The sequence below is a fragment of the Mesoplodon bidens genome (genome assembly GCF_964165515.1).
Source record: "Mesoplodon bidens genome assembly, chromosome: 10".
NCBI classification, from domain to species: Eukaryota; Metazoa; Chordata; class Mammalia; order Artiodactyla; family Ziphiidae; genus Mesoplodon; species Mesoplodon bidens.
The window spans coordinates 79,765,033-79,785,598 of NC_138172.1; positions in this window are offsets into that span (position 1 = coordinate 79,765,033).

Consider the following 20,566-nt stretch of genomic DNA (forward strand, 5'->3'; position numbering starts at 1 on the left):
GAAATTTTTTTTTTTTTTTTTTTTTTTTTTTTTTTTTTTTGTGGTACGCGGGCCTCTCACTGCTGTGGCCTCTCCAGTCGCAGAGCACAGGCTCCGGACGCGCAGGCTCAGCGGCCATGGCTCACGGGCCCAGCTGCTCCGCAGCATGTGGGATCTTCCCGGACCGGGCCACGAACCTGTGTCTCCTGCATCGGCAGGCAGACTTTCAACCACTGCGCCACCAGGGAAACCCAGAAACAGAAAATTTTAAGAAATATTCTTTATCAACTTAGACTCATTATCAACCATCAATTTTCATGTTTATATATTACACATTATGCATGGATAATTGATACATATCTTTTAGCTTCTAAAACAGTTGAGAGCATGTAATGGACACTCAAGTGTTGATTTAATTGTTAAACATATGTTGATTTAATTGTTTAATAATTAACAGAGTAATTGGGCTGGCTAGACTATGTGTCTTTACTATGACTTTTAGGTAAAAAAAAAAAGACTTTCCTCTCTTCTATGATGTATTGTTAACCTAAACCTAGCTGATATTTTTGGAGATTTAAGGAGAAAGTTACTGGGTTCACTACAGATAATGCTTCATTTCACTTAGGAGTGTCTGTAAGTCTGGACTATGAATGGAGGAGTCTACAAAAGGAAGGGGACGGAATGAAGGGATAAGCAGGTTTTCTCCCTGAGCCCATGGATTTTAATTTTCTCAAACGTGAGGATCTTCTTCTATATTTTTTATATGCTCACAATGCCTGATGATAAATAATAAATCCTCAAATAATATGTGTTATGGAAGATATGTGTAAGGAAGAACAGAAATTTAGAGAAAATTTAAATCCCTTGTAGTGACTCTGTCCTGAAGAGTTTCCTACTTTCTCTTTTGTCTCTTTTTCACTTCTGGGTTGCTTTCATGGTTTCAAGTTTAACTTCTGAAATAAACCAGAGCAATTTCTGTTCTCAAACTACGGAAGAGTGGAAAGCCTTACAAAATAGAAAAGTCCAGTACCAGGTCCAGTTAGAATAACAAGTAAAAACTATCTTAGAGTCTTGGGTTGAGTGAAGTCCTGGTCCAGAGGTAGTGGGTGGTGAAACAGGAAGAACTCTGGGTTGAGAGTCACCAGGCTTGTCCTTTTAACCAGTTTGCCTTCCCCTCTGAGACCCAGCTTCTTCATTTGCAGAAATAAGAGACTGAATCATATGTTGCATTCCAGCTCTGATTTTTTGTAATTCTAACAATTTCCCTAAAGCATGTATTTCACAACCATTTACAAATACCACAGGTACATTTCACACAGACATGCCAAATATCAAAGTGAATAAGTATTCCCTGAAGATTTTTTGTTATTCACTTTGCTGTGACCGATTGGTACATAAAAGGCCGAGTTCCATTCAGTGTAAAGTAAGTCATGAGCACATTTTGTACAACTACTATAGAAATTGTCACAATACTTTTTTTCTGCTATTAGTTTAAAGGTCCTTCAAATTCAGTAGACTGTGCGCTCCTCCAGGGCAGGTACTCTTCCCTAGTCATATTTATGTCACCACTGCATGACATATAGCATGAAAAAATATTAACATTTTTAATAATTGACCTGGACGGTTTATCCAGGCTGGAGAAAAGCATGCTGACTTGATCTCACTTCTAATGTATGACCATGAACCTCTAGAGGGTCCTCAAAGCTGCCTGGCAATCATACTGTATTTCCCTGGTTCGTTCAAGCAACACTTGTAGATGTTATTTCAGAATTCATGTTCTGTCCTCAATCTTCCAACACCCCCTGCTTCATACTTGCTTCAAAAGTAAACAGCCACAAGCTCCCATATGCTTCCTATCAGCACCTGTACCCATATGATATTTCTTCCTGCTACTATTAAGGATGAACTGTCCATGCTCCTGAGCAAGTCAACCCACCCATGTGTACAATAGATCCTATCCTCTCACACCAACGCAAGGATAATCATTCCTTCAGTAATTTTCCTCGTTCTCTATAGAATCATCATGTTCTCCGTCTCTACTGGATCTTTTCCATCAGTGTACAAACATGTTACTATATCTCTCATCCTGAAAAGAAAACTCTCACTTGACTCCACTTCTGCCTCTTCCTGCTGCTCTATTTCATTTTGGAATCCAATCAGACCTCTCACTTTTTTTTTTTTTTTAACTGACTCTACACTTATCAAAGTCAACCAATGACCTCCACCTGCTGTTAAGGTTGGCAATTCTCAGTATGCATCCTACTGAATCTCTCAGCAGCAAGGAGCTTCCTTAAAACACTTTTCTTATTTATCTTCCAAGACACATACTCCACTGGTTCTCCTAGAGGCTCACTGCATTCCTTCTCAACCTCTTTTGCTGGTTTCCCCTCATTTTCCAAAATGGTGGACACCAAGGCGCAAGCTTTGACCTTCTTTTTGTCTATCTTTGTATTTATCAGAGCCATGCCCATGGGTTTTAAAATTACTAAAATGTTGAGCACTCCAAAATTTATACCAAGTGTATACCTTGAGGACCAACTTACCTCCGAATAACAAAACTTGTATATCCAGTTGCCTCCTTAACACCTCCCCTCTGAAGTCTGATAGGCTTCTCAAACCCAGTCACTGCTCAAATCAAAGTCATAAACTTCTCCCTCAAACTGTTTCTCTCTCAAGCTTTCCGTCATAATTATCACTCAGCAATTCCAGTAGCTCAAGCCAAAAACTTTGGAGACATTCTTGATTTCTCTCTTTCTCTCATATTGCAATCTGTCATCAAATCCTGTGAGATACGGCTTTAAAATATGTCCTCAACTACATCATTTTTTACCACTTTCACCATTCTGGCTCAAGACACCATCATCACTCACCTGAATCATTACAATAGCTCACTTCTTTTCGTGTGCTTTCCTTGAGAAAATGCTCGGCACAGCAGCCAGAGTGATTCCACTATGTCAAAGAGGTCAGAATTCTGCAATCTTTTCATACCTCACTCAAAGTAAAAGCACAAGGGGGTGGGGGGGAGGGAGGACGTGGAGCCTCATCAAAATTATCAAAGCCCGGGCTTCCCTGGTGGCGCAGTGGTTGACAGTCCGCCTGCCGATGCAGGGGACACGGGATCGTGCCCCAGTCCGGGAAGATCCCACATGCCGTGGAGCGGCTGGTCCCGTGAGCCATGGCCACTGGGCCTGCGCGTCCGGAGCCTGTGCTCCGCAACAGGAGAGGCCACAGCAGTGAGAGGCCCGCGTACCGCAAAAAAAAAAAAAAAAAAATTATCAAGCCCCTGAAAACTTCTCTGATCTCCTCCATTCCCCCTTGCTATCTCCCCACCAGCCACAGTGGTCCCCTTACTGTCCCTTGGACACTCCAGGTACACTCCTATTCAGATCTTTTTCTTGCTTCCCTCTGCCCACAACATTCCTCTCCCAGGTGGCTTGCTCCCTCACTCCCTTCAGGTCTTACTCAAATGTCAACTCAATGAAATTGTCTCAGTCCTTCCTTTTTTTTTTGGCTGCATTTTTTGCGGGATCTTAGTTCCCCGAACAGGGATCGAACCCATGCCGCCTGCAGTGGAAGCACGGAGCCCTAACCACTGGACCACCAGGGGAGTCCTTCAGCCCTCCCTATCTAACATTTCAACCCTTTCTCACCAGCTTCAGTAGTCTCTAGCCCCCTTTTCTGCACTATTTTGGAACATAGTAAGAGCCTGTTAAATATATATTTAATGAGTGAACCAAAAGAAAGTGAGCAACAAAAAGTCTGTACTAGACACTTTTCCATTTTATCAAATGTCTCAGATTCATGAAGCATTGCCTAAGAAAGTCCTCTAAAGTCTTTCTAGAATTAATAGATAGGAGTTATTGGTAGTTAGCATATAAACCTTTTGGAAACAATTGTTTTCCAAAGGTAACACCTTACTTAAAATAGTTTGAAAGATAGTTTGAAGAAAATGCTCCTTGTGAATGAGAAATATTAACAGGTGAAAATTACCCAGAAGTAATTATAGTTCATCTTTGCTACAGACTTAAGCTGGATTCACTTTTTTTTCTCTAAGAAGACCTAGAAAGAGGACAAAATTTAAACGTAATTTGAATTAGATCTTCAACCACTAAAGAAAAAAAATTAGATAGGGCTTCCCTGGTGGTGCAGTGGTTGAGAGTCCGCCTGCCGATGCAGGGGACACAGGTTCGTGCCCCGGTCCAGGAAGATCCCACATGCCGCGGAGCGGCTGGGCCCGTGAGCCATGGCCGCTGAGCCTGCGCATCCGGAGCCTGTGCTCCGCAACGAGAGAGGCCACAGCAGTGAGAGGCCCGCGTACCGCAAAAAAAAAAAATTAGATTTCACACCAAAATATACAGTACCTACCTAGTACATACACAGTAGGGAAAGAACACATGGAAATTCCCTTCCTCTAGTACATTATATATATTATTATTTTGTAAAATATTTTCATAATTTACCATGGAAACCATTTGTCATATCATAACCACAGTATTTTACAAAGCAATTTAAAATATCTATCCCTGGGGAACTTCCCTGGTGGGGCAGTGGTTAGGAATCCGCCTGCCAATACAGGGGACACTGGTTCAAGCCCTGTTCCGGGAAGATCCCACATGCTGCGGAGCAACTAATCCTGCGCGCCACAACTACTGAGCCCGAGCTCTAGAGCTCATGTGCCACAACTACTGAGCCTGTGTGTCACAACTACTGAAGCCTGCACGCCCAGAGCCGGTGCTCCATAACAGGAGAAGCCACCCCAATGAGAAGCCTGCGCACTGCAACAAAGAGCAGCCCTCGCTCGCCACAACTAGAGAAAGCCCGTGCGAAGCAAGGAAGACCCAATGCAGCCAAAAATAAATAAACTAATTAATTAATTAAAAAATTCTATCCCTGGGACTTCACTGGTGGTCCAGGGGTTAAGAATCCGCCTTCCAATGCAGGGGATGTGGGTTCGGTCCCTGGTCGGGGAACTAGGATCCCGCATGCCACGGGGCAACTAAGACCATGTGCCACAACGAGAAAGCTCGCATGCTCTGGAGCCCTTGTGCCACAACTAGAGAGAAGCCTGTGCGCCACAACGAAAGATCCCACGTGCCACAACTAAGACCCAATGCACCCATAAATAAATAAATGTATATATTTTTAAAAATAGATCTATCCCAATTATATAGCTTTCTACAAGAAAGAGATTTGGTTACTAAGTAGAATAAAACTTAAGACTTTCTTTTTTGCTGATTTTACTATTTTTTTAAGGAAAGACATGACTACTTTGGCATTGCCTTCATGAATTACCTTATTTAATTACTATTGCAGATGTTTCAAATATTTACTATTGCAAATATTTCAGATATTGAAAAATAAAAGCCATGAACACAGTTGAATTTAAATTTTATATTTCATCCCGGATATTAAAGGGTAAAAGGGTGGTAACTTGGTTAGTAACTTCTTATCATATAATGTAAGTGAACATTAAATGAAAAGAAATACAATCATTATTTTTTTGAGGAAAGAAGATGTTTGGCCACCTTCTGATGATTTCTTAGCCTGGAGGGAAGCTTCTGAATATAAGCTGTTAGAATGACAGTGGAGAATTGAAGTTCAACAAAGTCTGGAGAGATTTAGGAAAACAAAGAAAGAGGGTTTAAAAAGAGAAGAAGAACTATGAAATTAGTTCTTAATCCGGAGGGCCACGCTCTCCTGGTTTCAAATGAGCTCTTGAACTGCAATCAAGCTGCTCAAAAACGGGGGTTGCTGATTGAAATTTTGAGGAAGTGACTTGCTACTTCTGTTTGTTAGTGATTTACCCTTCCTCCAGACATTCTATTACCTTCTTTCAAACCTGCTGCTGAGTCTATTGTTTAGTGGATGGTTTTCATTTACCCATCAAAGCACCCTCTGCCCTCCTTTTCAGAGTATTGTCCAGGGGTGCATACAGGAAGATGAAAGGAAGGATATAATGTCGATGGTCACAGGCAGAAATTAGCTACAGTTATAAAAATAAGTAGTAAATATCCAGTGGTTTTGACTTTCTTCTCTTTAAACATCTCCCTGGAGAGTTGGGGCAGGGAGAAGAATGTCCCTTCAGTTCCTACAGAGTTTTCCTCTCTAGTTAGCCATAAACCTGAGTGACAGAGAAAAGATGATCCAAGGCCCCTGCTGCTCCTAGAAAAAGAAACCTGTTTAAGAATGCTTTTACATAATCTTGTACAGAAACCATCATTATATGTGTGCAACTTCTAGCTCCACCCCAAACCACTGCCAATTACAATGACAACAGTCCTAAAAATCATGCTGAGGATCGTTTCTCCAACCTCTGCAGCCCTTCCTTTTTTGGATAGAAGGCATATAATTTCTCCTTTCTTTCTTTTGGTTATATCCCTGTGCATTTCCACTGGTGGATGAGGTAAAAACCTTGAACTCTTGTACCAGCCTCCATTCCATGGCAAATTGCCATATAATGGCAGTCGCATCCCCTGTATTTTCATATAAGGCCATCAGCCTTTCTTAAGATGATAAGATATTAAATGTAAACATTATATTAGCCATTAAGATGGATGAAAACTGATTTTTCAAACTTATTAGTCTGTTCTGCTTGTACTTGTGATAAGCCAAGAAAAGAGATGAAAGTAAAAGCTACCTAGAGTGATGATATTGCCACACGACTAGTCTTAAGCTCTCAGACCCCAAATCACAAGCTCGTGAAAAGTTAGCCAAAGGGAATAAACATCTATATTAGTAGTCTAGTTGGCAGGGAACACAAGCCAGGTATGTATATGCACATGTGTGAGTGTGTATGTGTCTTGCTACTTTCTACTGATACACTTTGGAAGGCCTACTTCATCCCTATGTAAACTATGCAATACATTCCCACTTGAAGCAATGGGAAACCAAATAAATCATAATTAACAGATTCTATCCTGAACCACATCCCAGCCTCAACCCAATCTCTATGCTGGATTTTGCTCTGCTGTAGACTGTACATAACTGCTTTAATTGGCCTGAGTAAACAGGAATCCCACCTGCCTACTGGCATGATATTTGTGTGTCTTCCCTTGTCTCTGTTGTGGCTGAAAGATCATAGCCAAGCAGAAACACAACACACTTTTCACTTTCACTCTACAGCTCACTGTCCCCACCAAACATATACTCTGGCGAGGACGTGCTTACGGTCCTCTTATGACATGGCATTTGTCAGAGGTGTTTCAAAAGTAGCTATAATATGTATGAATACTCCCACAATATTTGCATTATCCAGCCAACAAGCCATTCAATCTGGGCATCCTTACCAGAAAGAACCTCAAACTTGACTCACTATAACTTGACAGAAAACTTATTTGAGGAAAAGTAAAGTATCATTGGTGAAATGTGGCCCAAGTGCGGTTGAGTGTTCTGGAAGGTCTAAAAAGTACACATTCCTAGGGCTTCCCTGGTGGCGCAGTGGTTGAGAGTCCGCCTGCTGATGCAGGGGACACGGGTTCGGGCCCCGGTCCGGGAGGAGCCCACATGCCGCGGAGTGGCTGGGCCCGTGAGCCATGGCCGCTGAGCCTGCGGGTTTGGAGCCTGTGCTCCGCGACGGGAGAGGCCACAGCAGTGAGAGGCCCGCGTGCTGCAGGAAAAAAAAAAAAAAAAAAAAGTTTAAAAGTACACATTCCTAAAGACTAGAAGGCCAAGGCCTGAAGGTTTAGAATCATTCTGGAGATTTTCCAGAAGATAGTGGGAAACAAAAGTGAAAGTGGCAGTTAACGCTGGCGCAAAACAAGGACTACTCCCTGAAGAAAGGGTCTGGAGGAAATTTAATACAAGTAACTGAAGTAACTAGAGAGATGGGAGAATCTCAGGAAAGTAGAATTTGAAAAGTTGTCAAGGTTTGTAATTTATATAAAAGCTACGAATAGGGGCTTCCCTGGTGGCGCAGTGGTTGAGAGTCCGCCTGCTGATGCAGGGGACACAGGTTTGTGTCCCGGTCCGGGAGGATCCCACATGCCGCGGAGCGGCTGGGCCCATGAGCCATGGCCACTGAGCCTGTGTGTCCGGAGCCTGTGCTCCGCAATGGGAGAGGCCACAGCGGTGAGAGGCCTGCATGCTGCAAAAATAAATAAATAAATAAAACTACGAATAAGGTCAATTAGACTTTGTCACCAAATCAAAAAATTTCAAAACCAGGACCTAAGCCATGAAATTTGAAGGAGATGTTATTAGGATAAACCAATCACCTTTGTGAGTAGTAAATTTATGATACAGATTTCATCAAGGAGTGGCATAAACTAGAAGTTATATATGTTGGAAAGAGATCAAAATGATAAACCTATAGAGAAAGGAAATCAGGTTATATGTCTCTGAGGTTTTTTGTTTGCTTGCTTGCTTTGCTTTTGTTTGGTTCTAAGTAAAAGTAAATGAAGACCATGATGTTTTCACACAAAACACCATTTTATGTTCTTATTAGTCTGTCAGCACTGGACACAGTGGACTGTTTGTCTCATCTAAAGAGGTGTTTCCTTATTATGTCAATGTCAGGAGTATGGTCTTACGCCCACTTGCCGGTTTGAATCCTGGATCCACCACTTACCAGCTAATGATTGTGGTAAAGTTACTGAACCTCTCTATGCCTTCATTTCCTTCGTTCTAAAATAGTAATGACCTGGCCCACCTCTGAGAGTTATTGTGAAGATTAAATAAGATACTCCACGTAAAGCATCTAGCACAGTGCAGGATATATAGCAAGTGCTCAATTGGTTTTAAATATCATCCATAATAAATAAAATAAGCCATTTACTCTCAAAATAATAAAGTGACAGGCCCAGTGTCTTAACAATTCACCTATGCTCTGGGAATCCTTTCTCCTTGTCTTGATGTATCTATCACAAAATGTTAAATCAATGAATTTACCCATCTGTATAATCAGCTATTGCCACCAAAATACTGCATAACAAATAATCTCATACTCTTGGTGTCTTAGATCAACAAATACTTATTTTTCTTGTTCATGGGTGTTCAAGTTTTGCTGATCTCAGCCAGACTCAACTGGGCTTGGGTCTAGGGCAAGAGCTATTTCAGACCTGTTCCGTGGGTCTGATTCTGGGGTCAGACTGAGGGTCAGCAGCCACTGGGACAGATTCTCATGGCCATGGCAGAAGTGCAGGAGCAAAGCAAAACGGTGAACGTGTATTTTAGACTTCTAGAACACTCCATGGGCCAAAGCAAGTCACATGGCCAAAGCCGATATTAAACGGGGCAGTAAAGCATCCTCTACCCTCAGTGAGAGGAGAAGGGAGTGAATGTGTGCTGAACAATTATCCTATCGCCAACTGATAGAGAAGGTGGGAATTTTAAAAGAAGGAATAGCGTGGGGAGGAAATCCTGCCATCTGTGACAACACGGATGGACCTCGAGGGCGTTATGCTAAGGGAGATAAGTCAGACAAAGACAAACATTTATCCATGGAATCTGAAAAAGCCAAAGTTGAAAAAAAGGGTGGGTGGTGGTTACCAGAGGCTGTGGGGGGCAGGGGTTGGAGAATTAGGGAGCTGTTGTTTAAGGGTGCAAAGTGGCAACTAGTAGCTAAATAAGTTCTGAAGATCCAAAGCACAGCGCAGTGATTATAATCAACAATACTATTAGATACTTCAGAGTTGCTGAGAGACTAGACCTGAAGTGTCCTCACCACAAAAAGAGGATGATAATTAGGTGATGTGATAGGCGTGTTAGCTGCCACTATCGTGGTATCAAATTCCACTATATCGAAGTATCATACCAACAGATTGTGAAGCCGAATCCAGCCTCTGCACCCGGACATTGAACTACATCTCAGAGACAGGGTTTTGGGTGAAGTAGAAAAGAATAGCTTTATTGCTCTGCCAGGCAAAGAGGGCCACAGAGGGCTGATGACCTCAAAACTGTGTGTCCCAACCTGGAGGGGGTAGTGAGGAGTTTTATAGTGATGGTTCAAAGAGAGTGTGGACATTCTACTGATTGTCCAAGGTGAAGAGGTAAACGGGAGTCGGCATCATCAACCTTCTGGCTCCAGCCTGTAGGCAGCATACTGTTAATTTCTCCCACCTAGTAGAGGTTTCAGTAGCAGCAAAACAGCTGAGATATTGTTATGTATATCCCTTGAGGAGGAATCAGGACCCTGCCCAAGGCTGCACTATTGTTTCTTTCGACTGCTCCTCCCTTGCCTCTGCATCCCCTCCCTTCCCTAATCAGCAACTGTTTGAACCTGCTCATTGGAATTCAGGGAAGGTCACTGGAGGCTGAATGAAGCCTATTTCCTGTTATCAAGAAACAGGAGAGGGGACTTCCCTGGTGGTGCAGTGGTAAAGAATCTGCCTGTCAATGCAGGAGACATGGGTTCGAGCCCTGGTCCGGGAAGATCCCACATGCCTCGGAGCAACTAAGCGCGTGCGCCACAACTACAGAGCCTGCTCTCTAGAGCCCGCGAGCCACAACTACTGAAGTCCACATGCCTATAGAGCCCATGCTCCGCAACAAGAGAAGCCACGGCAATGAGAAGCCCACGTACCACAATGAAGAGTAGCCTCCACTTGCCGCAACTAAAGTCTGTGCACAGCAACGAAAACCCAACGCAGCCAAAAATTAATTAATTAATCAATTTAAAAAAAATGGGGACACAGGAAGGCGTTTGCTCCCAGGAGCCCCACAGGGTCCTGCTCAGTATCAATCGTACACCTTAAACTTAAACAATGTTATATTTCAGTTTTATCTCAATTAAAAATAAGAAGAGGGCTTCCCTGGTGGCGCAGTGGTTGGGAGTCTGCCTGCCGATGCAGGGGACACGGGTTCGTGCCCCGGTCGGGGAGGATCCCACATGCCGCGGAGCGGCTGGGCCCGTAGGACATGGCCGCTGAGCCTGCGCGTCCGGAGCCTGTGCTCCACAGTGGGAGAGGCCACAGCAGTGAGAGGCCCACATACCGTAAAAAAAAAAAAAAAAAAAAAAAAAAAAAAAAAAAAAGAAGAAAAGGAATGTGGGGAAAGATCCTCATTGTAAAGCAGATAGCCAGAAATCACACTCAGGATGTATTTTTCACTTTAAAATGAACAGAGTCAAATTTGACACATACAGAGGGAAAATATAATGGGAACATTAGGCTATTCCCTAGGAAATCCAATAGACCCCAGCACCCAGAGCTTCTAGAAGGAGAGCAGCATGATCTCAAAAGTACTCATTGCATTGACAACATGAAAATGGTAACATTATTACTCACTCAAGAAATATGCTCCATTCAACAGTGTGCTTATGTCTTTCAGTTAATATTTCTTAACGGAAGGATCTATGCTGTTCAAGAAATGTCATGGAGCCCGTGGAACCATGGTATGGCCTCATTTGTCTTAACTATAAAATACCTTGTTAGAATTTGCATATCAATAACAGCAGCAACACAAAACAACAATACATCTTTAGCCTTATGTTAGGAAAAAATATTAGAAAGAAGGAAAGTCCTGAAGGAGATAAAAAGATGCTGGGTCCGTATGTCCAGAAGCAAATGCACTGCGAGGGTTCTGGTCAAGGACATCAGTTACTTTTAAGTGAATTGGAAGTCCTCATTCTGCTGTAGCTTAGAAATCTGATTATCCCAGAGCTTGTAAGAAATCAGCTTTAATCCTCTTTTAAATGTCATTCAACACGTTCTCTGCTGCACATGGGATGCAAATGGATTTCCTTATCAGATCCTTTCTAATTCATTTTCTTTCCACAGGACATTCTCAGAAATTATTTAAGACTGGACTCTGAAAATTGTTCCAATCTTAAATAACATGTGTTTGAAGCATACTGTGTCTCCAACCAGCAAATCACTCTTGAGTCATTATTCAAAAGCAGAGTTTCTTGTTACTCCACATAAAAATTACACATGAAATTTTTCTGACATATCATGTCCACATCTAAGCTTCTCTCTGTATATTTCAGAGTTGGCTCAAAATAAAATTTAAAAATCTCAGCATTGTCTACCTTATTTGAAAGAAACCAGATTTTCTTAGTATTGTGAGATCATAGCCAAGATTGCAAGTTTTGCTTTCTTCAGATAGAAAAAAAATAGTACTGGTAATTTCCCCTCAAGCAGACCAAAAGGAAAATGAGCATCAAAATGGAGTCCAAGTCCTTGGTTTTTAAACAGGAGGGAAGGAGGCAGGGCACAACTTTTGAAAGAATGACAGAGCCCGAGGACACGACATAAATTGATTCGAACAAATGAGCCCAAGATGGCGGACAAGTCGACTTCCACTAGACCTTGAGCCTCAGTATACCCTCACTGTTAACACATCAGCAAGCTAAATGACACACCCACAGGTGCCATGACAGTTCAAAGACTGAAGGTAAGGATCAAAAGTGGGTGGTGACCCAATTCCTGGAAATCCCCGACCCTTCCTAAAATAGCTGAAATACTCCTCCCACTCATTAGACTATGAAATTACCCACTCCTACAAAAACTGACAACCCCATACCCTGGGGCCTTCTCACCTTCTGAGATGGCCCACAGTCTGTCTGTGGAGTATGTTTCTCTCTAAATAAATCCATTTCTTACCTATCACTTTGTCTCTCACTGAATTCTTTCTGTGATGAGACATCAAGAACCTGAGCTTCATTAAGTCCTGAAACCAGGTGTGTGATCTCAGTTGGAAGACTGTGAGTTTTGACCAGGTTCAAGTCCCGGCCACGTGGGTTCATGTCCCCATCTGAGGGGCACGGTTTCAGCTTCAATCCCAAATCCATAGGATAACATAGGGAAAACTACATTTTCATAAATTATTTTCAGTTGGGAAACAAAAATTTGCTGTTGTACTGATAATTAGGCCCTTTCAAGAGGCATAGCTGTCGAAATGTGCCTTTAAACAGTATAAGATACCTAGTGTGTATTATCTAAAACTAAAGCTACACAGTTAGTTAAATCCATGATTTGGAGATTTAAGATGAAATGTATAAAGCTTTATTAACCATGTGCGGACCACCTAAGGAAGACTTGGGATGCATGATTTATATTTCTCTTTTTGCTTGGATCTTGATGCTCGTGTAAGTATTAAGTGATTTCATTTACTCTACACCAGTATTATGTTTTTGGTCTTCTTAAAATTTATCTTGTTATTGAAGATCAGTATTAGGTTTAGAGCTGGGAGAACATCAGTCTGTAATTTCCCTAAGATACAGCATTTTTTTTCGTATCACCTGGACATTTTATATATATGATATAGATGAAAATGGATACCTATGTGAAGTTAACATGTATGACTCCCAGTATCTGAATCCCATTCCCATGTTTCTGAAACCGAGCAGGACCCTCGGGGTCCTGGGCACAAAAGCCTTTCAGTGTCCCCTTCTCTGAGTTCCAAAGGGCAAGTTCAAACAGCTGTTAATCAGAGAAGGGAGGGGTTGCAAAAACAAGGGAGGAGCGGTCAAGAAACAATAGTGCAGCCTTAGGGGCAGGGTCCTGGTTCTGCTTCAAGGGATACACAGAACAATATCTTTGAGCTCTTCTGCAGAACTAAAACCCCACCAAATGGAAGAGGTTAACTACTTGATGAAGCATTCTTCATTCCAGAGGTCACAGTTTGCCCATCATCACCTGACACCAGATGATCTCTGGATTCAAGGGATGCAGACCCTGCATGGCACCCTGATCCTTATCTGCAACACGCCCCTGGACTATAAGACTCCTCACAGGTACCCCCCCATCCCTCCCACACCCCACCGGGTTGGGACACACAGTTTGAGGGCATTAGCCCTCTGTTGTCCCCTTAGCCTGACAAAGCAATAAAGCTACTCTTTTCTACTTCACCCAAAACTCTGTCTCCGAGATTTAATTCGGTGTCGGAGCACAGAGGCCAGATTTGGCTTTATTTTGAGAATTCCTCACTGAATGGGTTTTGGTAGAAGGAAAAACCTGTCTCCCAGGGTGGGGAGCAGGGACAGGGTGGGGGAATTAAACATTTAGATACTTGTTTATTTGGCCTCTTTTACAGCTAAGCAGTACACATGAACTGGGATTGGTCAATCAGCCATAGCTGCTGCAGGTTTGATTCCCTGAGCTAACAGAACAAAACTCAAGAGTGTGGAGGATCCATGTTGGAGGTGGTAAAAAAGGTTCAAGATAGACTCCAGTGTTCCACAAGCAGAGGCAGTCTTGCCCTCACTGGGATGATAAGGGCTCCTGACCTGACGAATATGGGTCACCTTGGGCAAGTGACTTAACTTCTTTAAGCCAGTTTCCTCATCTGTAAATTGTGGACAACAATAATGAATACTTCCTAGAATTTTGGTGATGAATAGAAAAGACAATATACATAGTTAGCGTAGTATCTGGCACATAGTATGTGCCAAATCAATCGTTATTAAGAAATACAGGCTCTTCCCTTGTGGTCCCATGGTTAAGACTTCACTCTTCCACTGCAGGGGGTTCCAGTTGGATCCCTGGTTGGGGAACTAAGATCCCGCATGCCTCACGGCAGGTGCAGCCAAAATAATAATATTTTTAAAAAGAAAAGAAATACATTTCTGTGGGGTCTGAGTAAGGCAAAGATATGTCTATTTATTTCCCAAGCATGATGGTTGGAGTGGGACACCATGGTAGGCACCCACCATGGTCAGCCATTGGCCTGAGTCAGTTAAACTAGTATTTAACCTCATGGAGACAGCCATTTCTTTTGTTCACCTTCACCTAGACCAAGGGTGATATAAGGACCTTAATATATCTAGTGGAGGGTATTAAAGGAAAGGCAGAGATGAGAATTCCCTGGTGGTTAGGACTCCGTGTTTCCACCGCAAGGGGCACGGGTTCAATCCCTTGTCAGGGAACTAAGATCCCGCATGCCTTAAGGCACAGCCAAAAAAAAAAAAAAAAAAAAAAAAGGAAAGGCAGAGACACAAATATATAACAATAGGAAGAAACAGAAGAGAAATGATCGTCTTAAACCACTTTAGAATGTTGCCTGGAGAATATTACAAAATTCTAGCAATCATTCTTCCCAGCTTTAACATTTTGGGGATACAGTAGGAATTCTTGGTCTGAACAAGAAAATATTAATAAAAAGTCCCAAAACAAGTGTCCTAGCCCACAGAGTGAACGTTTTCCCAGTTTTGAAAGTCAGGCAGTATCACTCCCACAGCATTCTATTAGTTAAAAAGAATCACTAAAGTTAGCCTAGATTCAAAAATAAGCAAAACACACGCATACACACACACAAACACTTCTTGATGGAAAGAGTGTAAAAATTTTTGCAGACAAACTTTTAAAACTCCATATGATATATTATTATATTTATTATATTTTTGACTCAGGTTCTAGGTTTTTACATATGTATTCTGGGTCTGGGATACTGAACATACCACATATTTTGAGATCTAAGACTATAGCTCAAACATTATTTAAACAAAACTATTATACAGCATGTAGTAGGTTTTTTTTTTTTTTTTTTTTTTTTGCCGTACGTGGGTCCTCTCATTGTTGTGGCCTCTCCCGTTGCAGAGCACAGGCTCCGGACGCGCAGGCTCAGCGGCCATGGCTCACGGGCCCAGCCGCTCCGCGGCATGTGGGATCTTCCCGGACCGGGGCACGAACCCGTGCCTCCTGCATCAGCAGGCGGACTCTCAACCACTGCGCCACCAGGGAAGCCCGATATTTTTAATTAAGGAATCTTTTACCCTAAATTCGCTTTTCAGAGTTTGGAAATATGTAGCAAATATAACAGACAGAATATATTAGCAAAAAGTGTTTGTAATAGCGGGAACTTTCTCAAAATAATTGTTAAAAATACAAATTAGATGTAAATGCTATGTATTTTTGTAGGCAACAGATGATATTAAATAGTCTTGTAGATAAGGTTCCCACAAACTTCCCTCCCTAGAATTACCAGTGCATTAGAAATGACACATTTGATAAAAAGTGATGTCCTTAGCTTAAAAGTTTGTATAATCAATTCTATGGTTCACATATTTTGTCATTATTTTTTTAAATAAATTTATTTATTTTATTTATTTTTATTTTGGGCTGTGTTGTGTCTTCGTTGCTGCGCTCAGGCTTTCTCTAGTTGCAGTGAGCGGGGTCTACTCTTCGTTGCGATGCACAGGCTCCTCATTGCGGTGGCTTCTCTTGTTGCGGAGCATGAGTTCTAGACATGCGGGCTTCAATAGATGTGGCACGTGGGCTCAATAGTTGTGGCTTGCAGTCTCTAGAGTGCAGGCTCAGTAGTTGTGGCACAGAGGCTTAGTTGCTCCGTGGCATGTGGGATCTTCCTGGACCAGGGCTCAAACCCGTGTCCCCTGCATTGGCAAGTGGGTTCTTAACCACTGTGCGCCACCAGGGAAGCCCTTTTGTCATTATTTTAATTAGGAATTATTCATCGCAATTTGTTCCAGATCAAGTCTAATGTCTGAGTCTGTGACCCTCTGCTAGTTCATTACTTTAAAAGAAACTCAATTTAATATTCATTGACAAGTATATTATCCTTATTTAGGGAAGACAAATTGTAGAGCTGACCTAAAAATGATCAGATACAAACAAAATTCACTAAAATTGACTCTCACCTCATGCTTTTGGTTTGATATGGTATGACCTGCACTTCTGCCCTAATGTAATTCTCTTATCCAGTTATTATCCAAGCAGTCCCATGGGAAGTTCAGGTTTATGCTTTGAATGTGAGTATCATTTCCTTCCTCAGAGCAAAGAAAACATGAGAGTTTCTTGGGGGGAAAAAAGGCTTTATCTGAAGGACAAAATGATAGCCATGTTCTAATATAAAACTGGGAGAAAATTTTTATCTGTCAAAGAAGAGTTAGAGGTTGAAAATGTGAATAAATTATTATGATTCTGTAACTTGAGTTTTAATGCCATGAATCAAAGCCTGGGCTGTGACCATGTTGTTTAAGAATGCCCCTCTTCATCAAGTCCCAGAAAACTAACCTACACCATTCTCTGTCCCACTTCATGATGTCACATTTTGTTACCACATTTGCCTTTCTTTATATATGCTTTTGTACTCTTTTTTTTTTTTTTTTTTTTTTTTTTTGTGGTACGCGGGCCTCTCACTGTTGTGGCCTCTCCCGTTGCAGAGCACAGGCTCCGGACGTGCAGGCTTAGCAGCCATGGCTCACGGGCCCAGCCGCTCCGCGGCATGTGGGATCTTCCCGGACCGGGGCATGAACCCATGTCCCCTGCATCGGCAGGCGGACTCTCAACCACTGTGCCACCAGGGAAGCCCTGGTTTTGTATCCTTAATTAACTTTTTGATATGAATACTGTTTCCCCAACTAGATTGTAAATTCCCCAGACACTAAAAATTATTTGTATACACTTCTTAATGCCTTCCTCACTATTTAATAAAGTATTGGATATAAATATAATAGGCCCTTGCTAATTGTGTAATTGTTTTTTATTTGAATTTAATTAAATTATTGAGAAGTAGCATGTTAAACTTGCATCTAAATAGAGTCAAAAATAACAATGAATATCAGAATCAGTTTAATTTTGCATAACTAATCTCTTCAAAGTAAAACAAAACTTTGATGATAAAAACATCCAGTCATGACCAATAATTATCATTTATGTTTTGATAAACAATTAATTATTCAGCAATAATACAAGCTAAAAGAGTAAAACAATAACAAACAAACAGTAAATTGTCAGAGAAAATAAGTGAAAGCTGAAATAATTCTGGTGATTCAGCTTTGTTAATTAAAATCTCCATTTAGTTATCTCTTTATTAAAAACAAACTAAAAAGAGTGACTCGAAGACAATTTTTAACTTAGATAAGAATGTCACGATGGGACGTGGAATGAAAATTTCAGGAGTTGAAGATGTTCAGTTAGACTCATAGAAGGTCAGAGCATGAAGAAATCTTAAAAATGCCCAATATACCAGCCTGACATATCAGAGATTAAGAGAGTTGCTATACATGTAAAAATTGGTGACTAAACCAAGAATAGAAAAAACTCTCTGTAAGTGGTCTTTTTAGCACAGTATACAGATATTCACTCATCTATCATGAATAGTAATGCACATTGGCTTAATTGTAAATGCTGTTGTTTGGAATCACCTAAAAACTTCTTCTTTTCCAAGGAATGTCTCAAATTGTCCATTTATCATCTTTTTTCACCCCCTGTACAATATGTCAGTAGAGTATTTACTGCTAACCTTCCAAGTTGGTAGAGGAAACATACCTGTTTACATCATCTAGCACATCATGGACAAAGAAAAAACCTGGATTGAAATGGACCCTTTACCAGTCTGAGACTACTTATTGCCAATCGATAAAGTTTGGGCAATCAAGTGTTAACTTCATATTCAAATCTTTCACTATATTCTTAAAAATTAATTCCACTAAAAATTAATGTAAAATTTAATTATTAAATGCATATTTTAATAAATACATTAGCTTGTATTCCATGAGCATTCTGGCAAAAGAAAGCAAGCATTAACCCAAATGAAGGGCTTCTTTCATTAATTTAAGATATGTCCAAAATATGTAATCAAAAAATAAGTTTGGCAATGAATGCTGGAGAGGGTGTGGAGAAAAGGGAACCCTCTTGCACTATTGGTGAGAATGTAAATTGATACAGCCAGTGTGGAAAACAGTATGGAGGTTCCTTAAAAAGCTAAAAATAGAACTACCATATGACCCAGCAATCCCACTACTGGGCATATACCCTGAGAAAACCATAATTCAAAAAGAGTCATGTACCACAATGTTCACTGCAGCTCTATTTACAATAGCCAGGACATGGAAGCAACCTGAGAGTTCATCGACAGACGGATGGATAAAGAAGATGTGGGACATATATGCAATGGAATGTTACTCAGTCATAAAAAGAAACGAAATTGAGTTATCTGTAGTGAGGTGGATGGACCTAGAGTCTGTCATACAGAGTGAAGTAAGCCAGAGAAAAACAAATACCGTATGCTAACACATATACATGGAATCTATAAGAGAAAGAATGGTTCTGATGAACCTAGGGGCAGGACAGGAATAAAGACGCAGACATAGAGAAGGGACTTGAAGACACAGGGAGGTGGAAGGGTAAGCTGGGACAAAGTGAGAGAGTAGCATTGATGTATATACACTACCAAATGTAAAATAGATAGCTAGTGGGAAGCAGCTGCATCGCACTGGGAAATCAGTTCTGTGCTTTGTGACCAGCTAGAGGGAGGGTGGGAGGGAGACGCAAGAGGGAGGGGACATGGGGACATATGTATACATATAGCTGATTCACTTTGTTATACAGCAGAAACTAACACAATGTTTTGTAAAGCAATTATACTCCAATAAAGATGTGAAAAAATAAAAAATTTAATTTAATTTAGAAAATAATAAAATAAAAAAACGTTTGGAAAATATATCATAAGTAAAAATCATCAGAGTGCTCACACAGAGTAGGTAATCAATAAATATGCATTTAATAAATAAGACTATTTTCGTCTAGCTAGTGATAGAGCTTTATCCCTTTTTGCCTGTGGATTTACTGTCCAGAAAAATTATAAAAACCTTGTACAAAAATAAGTAAGAGCACCAAAAAGTAAATTATTAGGGCCAGATGTAGATGCATAAAACAGACAATACATGCTCCAGTAGTTCAGTGGAAGGAGAAATGCTTGGCGGGGGCGGGGGGTGGGAGGAAGGGATGACTCACATAACTGGACTGGATGTTGTTGTTACAACAGAAACTCCTCAGAAAAAAATAAGAATGATGCTGCAGTTAAATCCTTTGAAGAGTCGGTTCCCTGTTTCCATACAGACAGCTTTTGAACGCGTTATTGTAGGACAGCATACCCAACGGAAGTGCAAAACTCCTTTTCAAAAACCGCCTTTTCCTTATTACCTGAGGATCAAATAATAAATAATAATAATAAATGCAGCTTGAGGAGGAAAAGCCACACTCCCATTTATTCTTTTTTGTGTTTTACCTTAAAAGAAGCTTTGATATTTTTATACATCAGTCAGCATCCAGCTCATTTCCGTGCTGGTGTGTTAACCTTCTCCCTCTGGACACTTGGGATATTAATATTATCCTCTGTAACAATCAGCAGAAGAAATAAAGCATTTACACAAATACTGCAAATTAGATTAAACTGCAGTTCTGATGTAACCCTGTGACACACAGTTTCTTGTGAATTAAGCCAAATGTACAAGCATTTAATGACTAATCCTTTTAGGTATTTTAATGCCCAGATGAAGATTTATTGAGGAGAAAGGGAAAGCATATGCGGTTTTCCGTTAGAGCCTGCCTGCGGGCGGAGGATTGAGCAGATTGGCTTTTTTTAATTAATATTTCAGTTCTTTGTGTTTTGGCGGGCAGGTTGCACGTGGCCCTGGTACTGAACGGACAGCTCCTTTCTCTTAGGCTGTGTGCTGGGGGCTAGCAGTGTAGGAGGGCAGTGGCAGACCCAGGAGAGAGAAGAGGAGGAAGGGGCGGGAGAGTGAGATCGAGTGCTGACTCCCCCCCCCCACCCCGCCCACGCTCCACACAGCCATAGGCTTGCCTCCTCTAGAAATTAACCTACTGATGTATATTGGTAAAATCAGTCATACTAGAAGCCTGCTCAGTTCAGCCACAAAAGAGGAGGAGAAAGCTTGTTAGACCCTCCT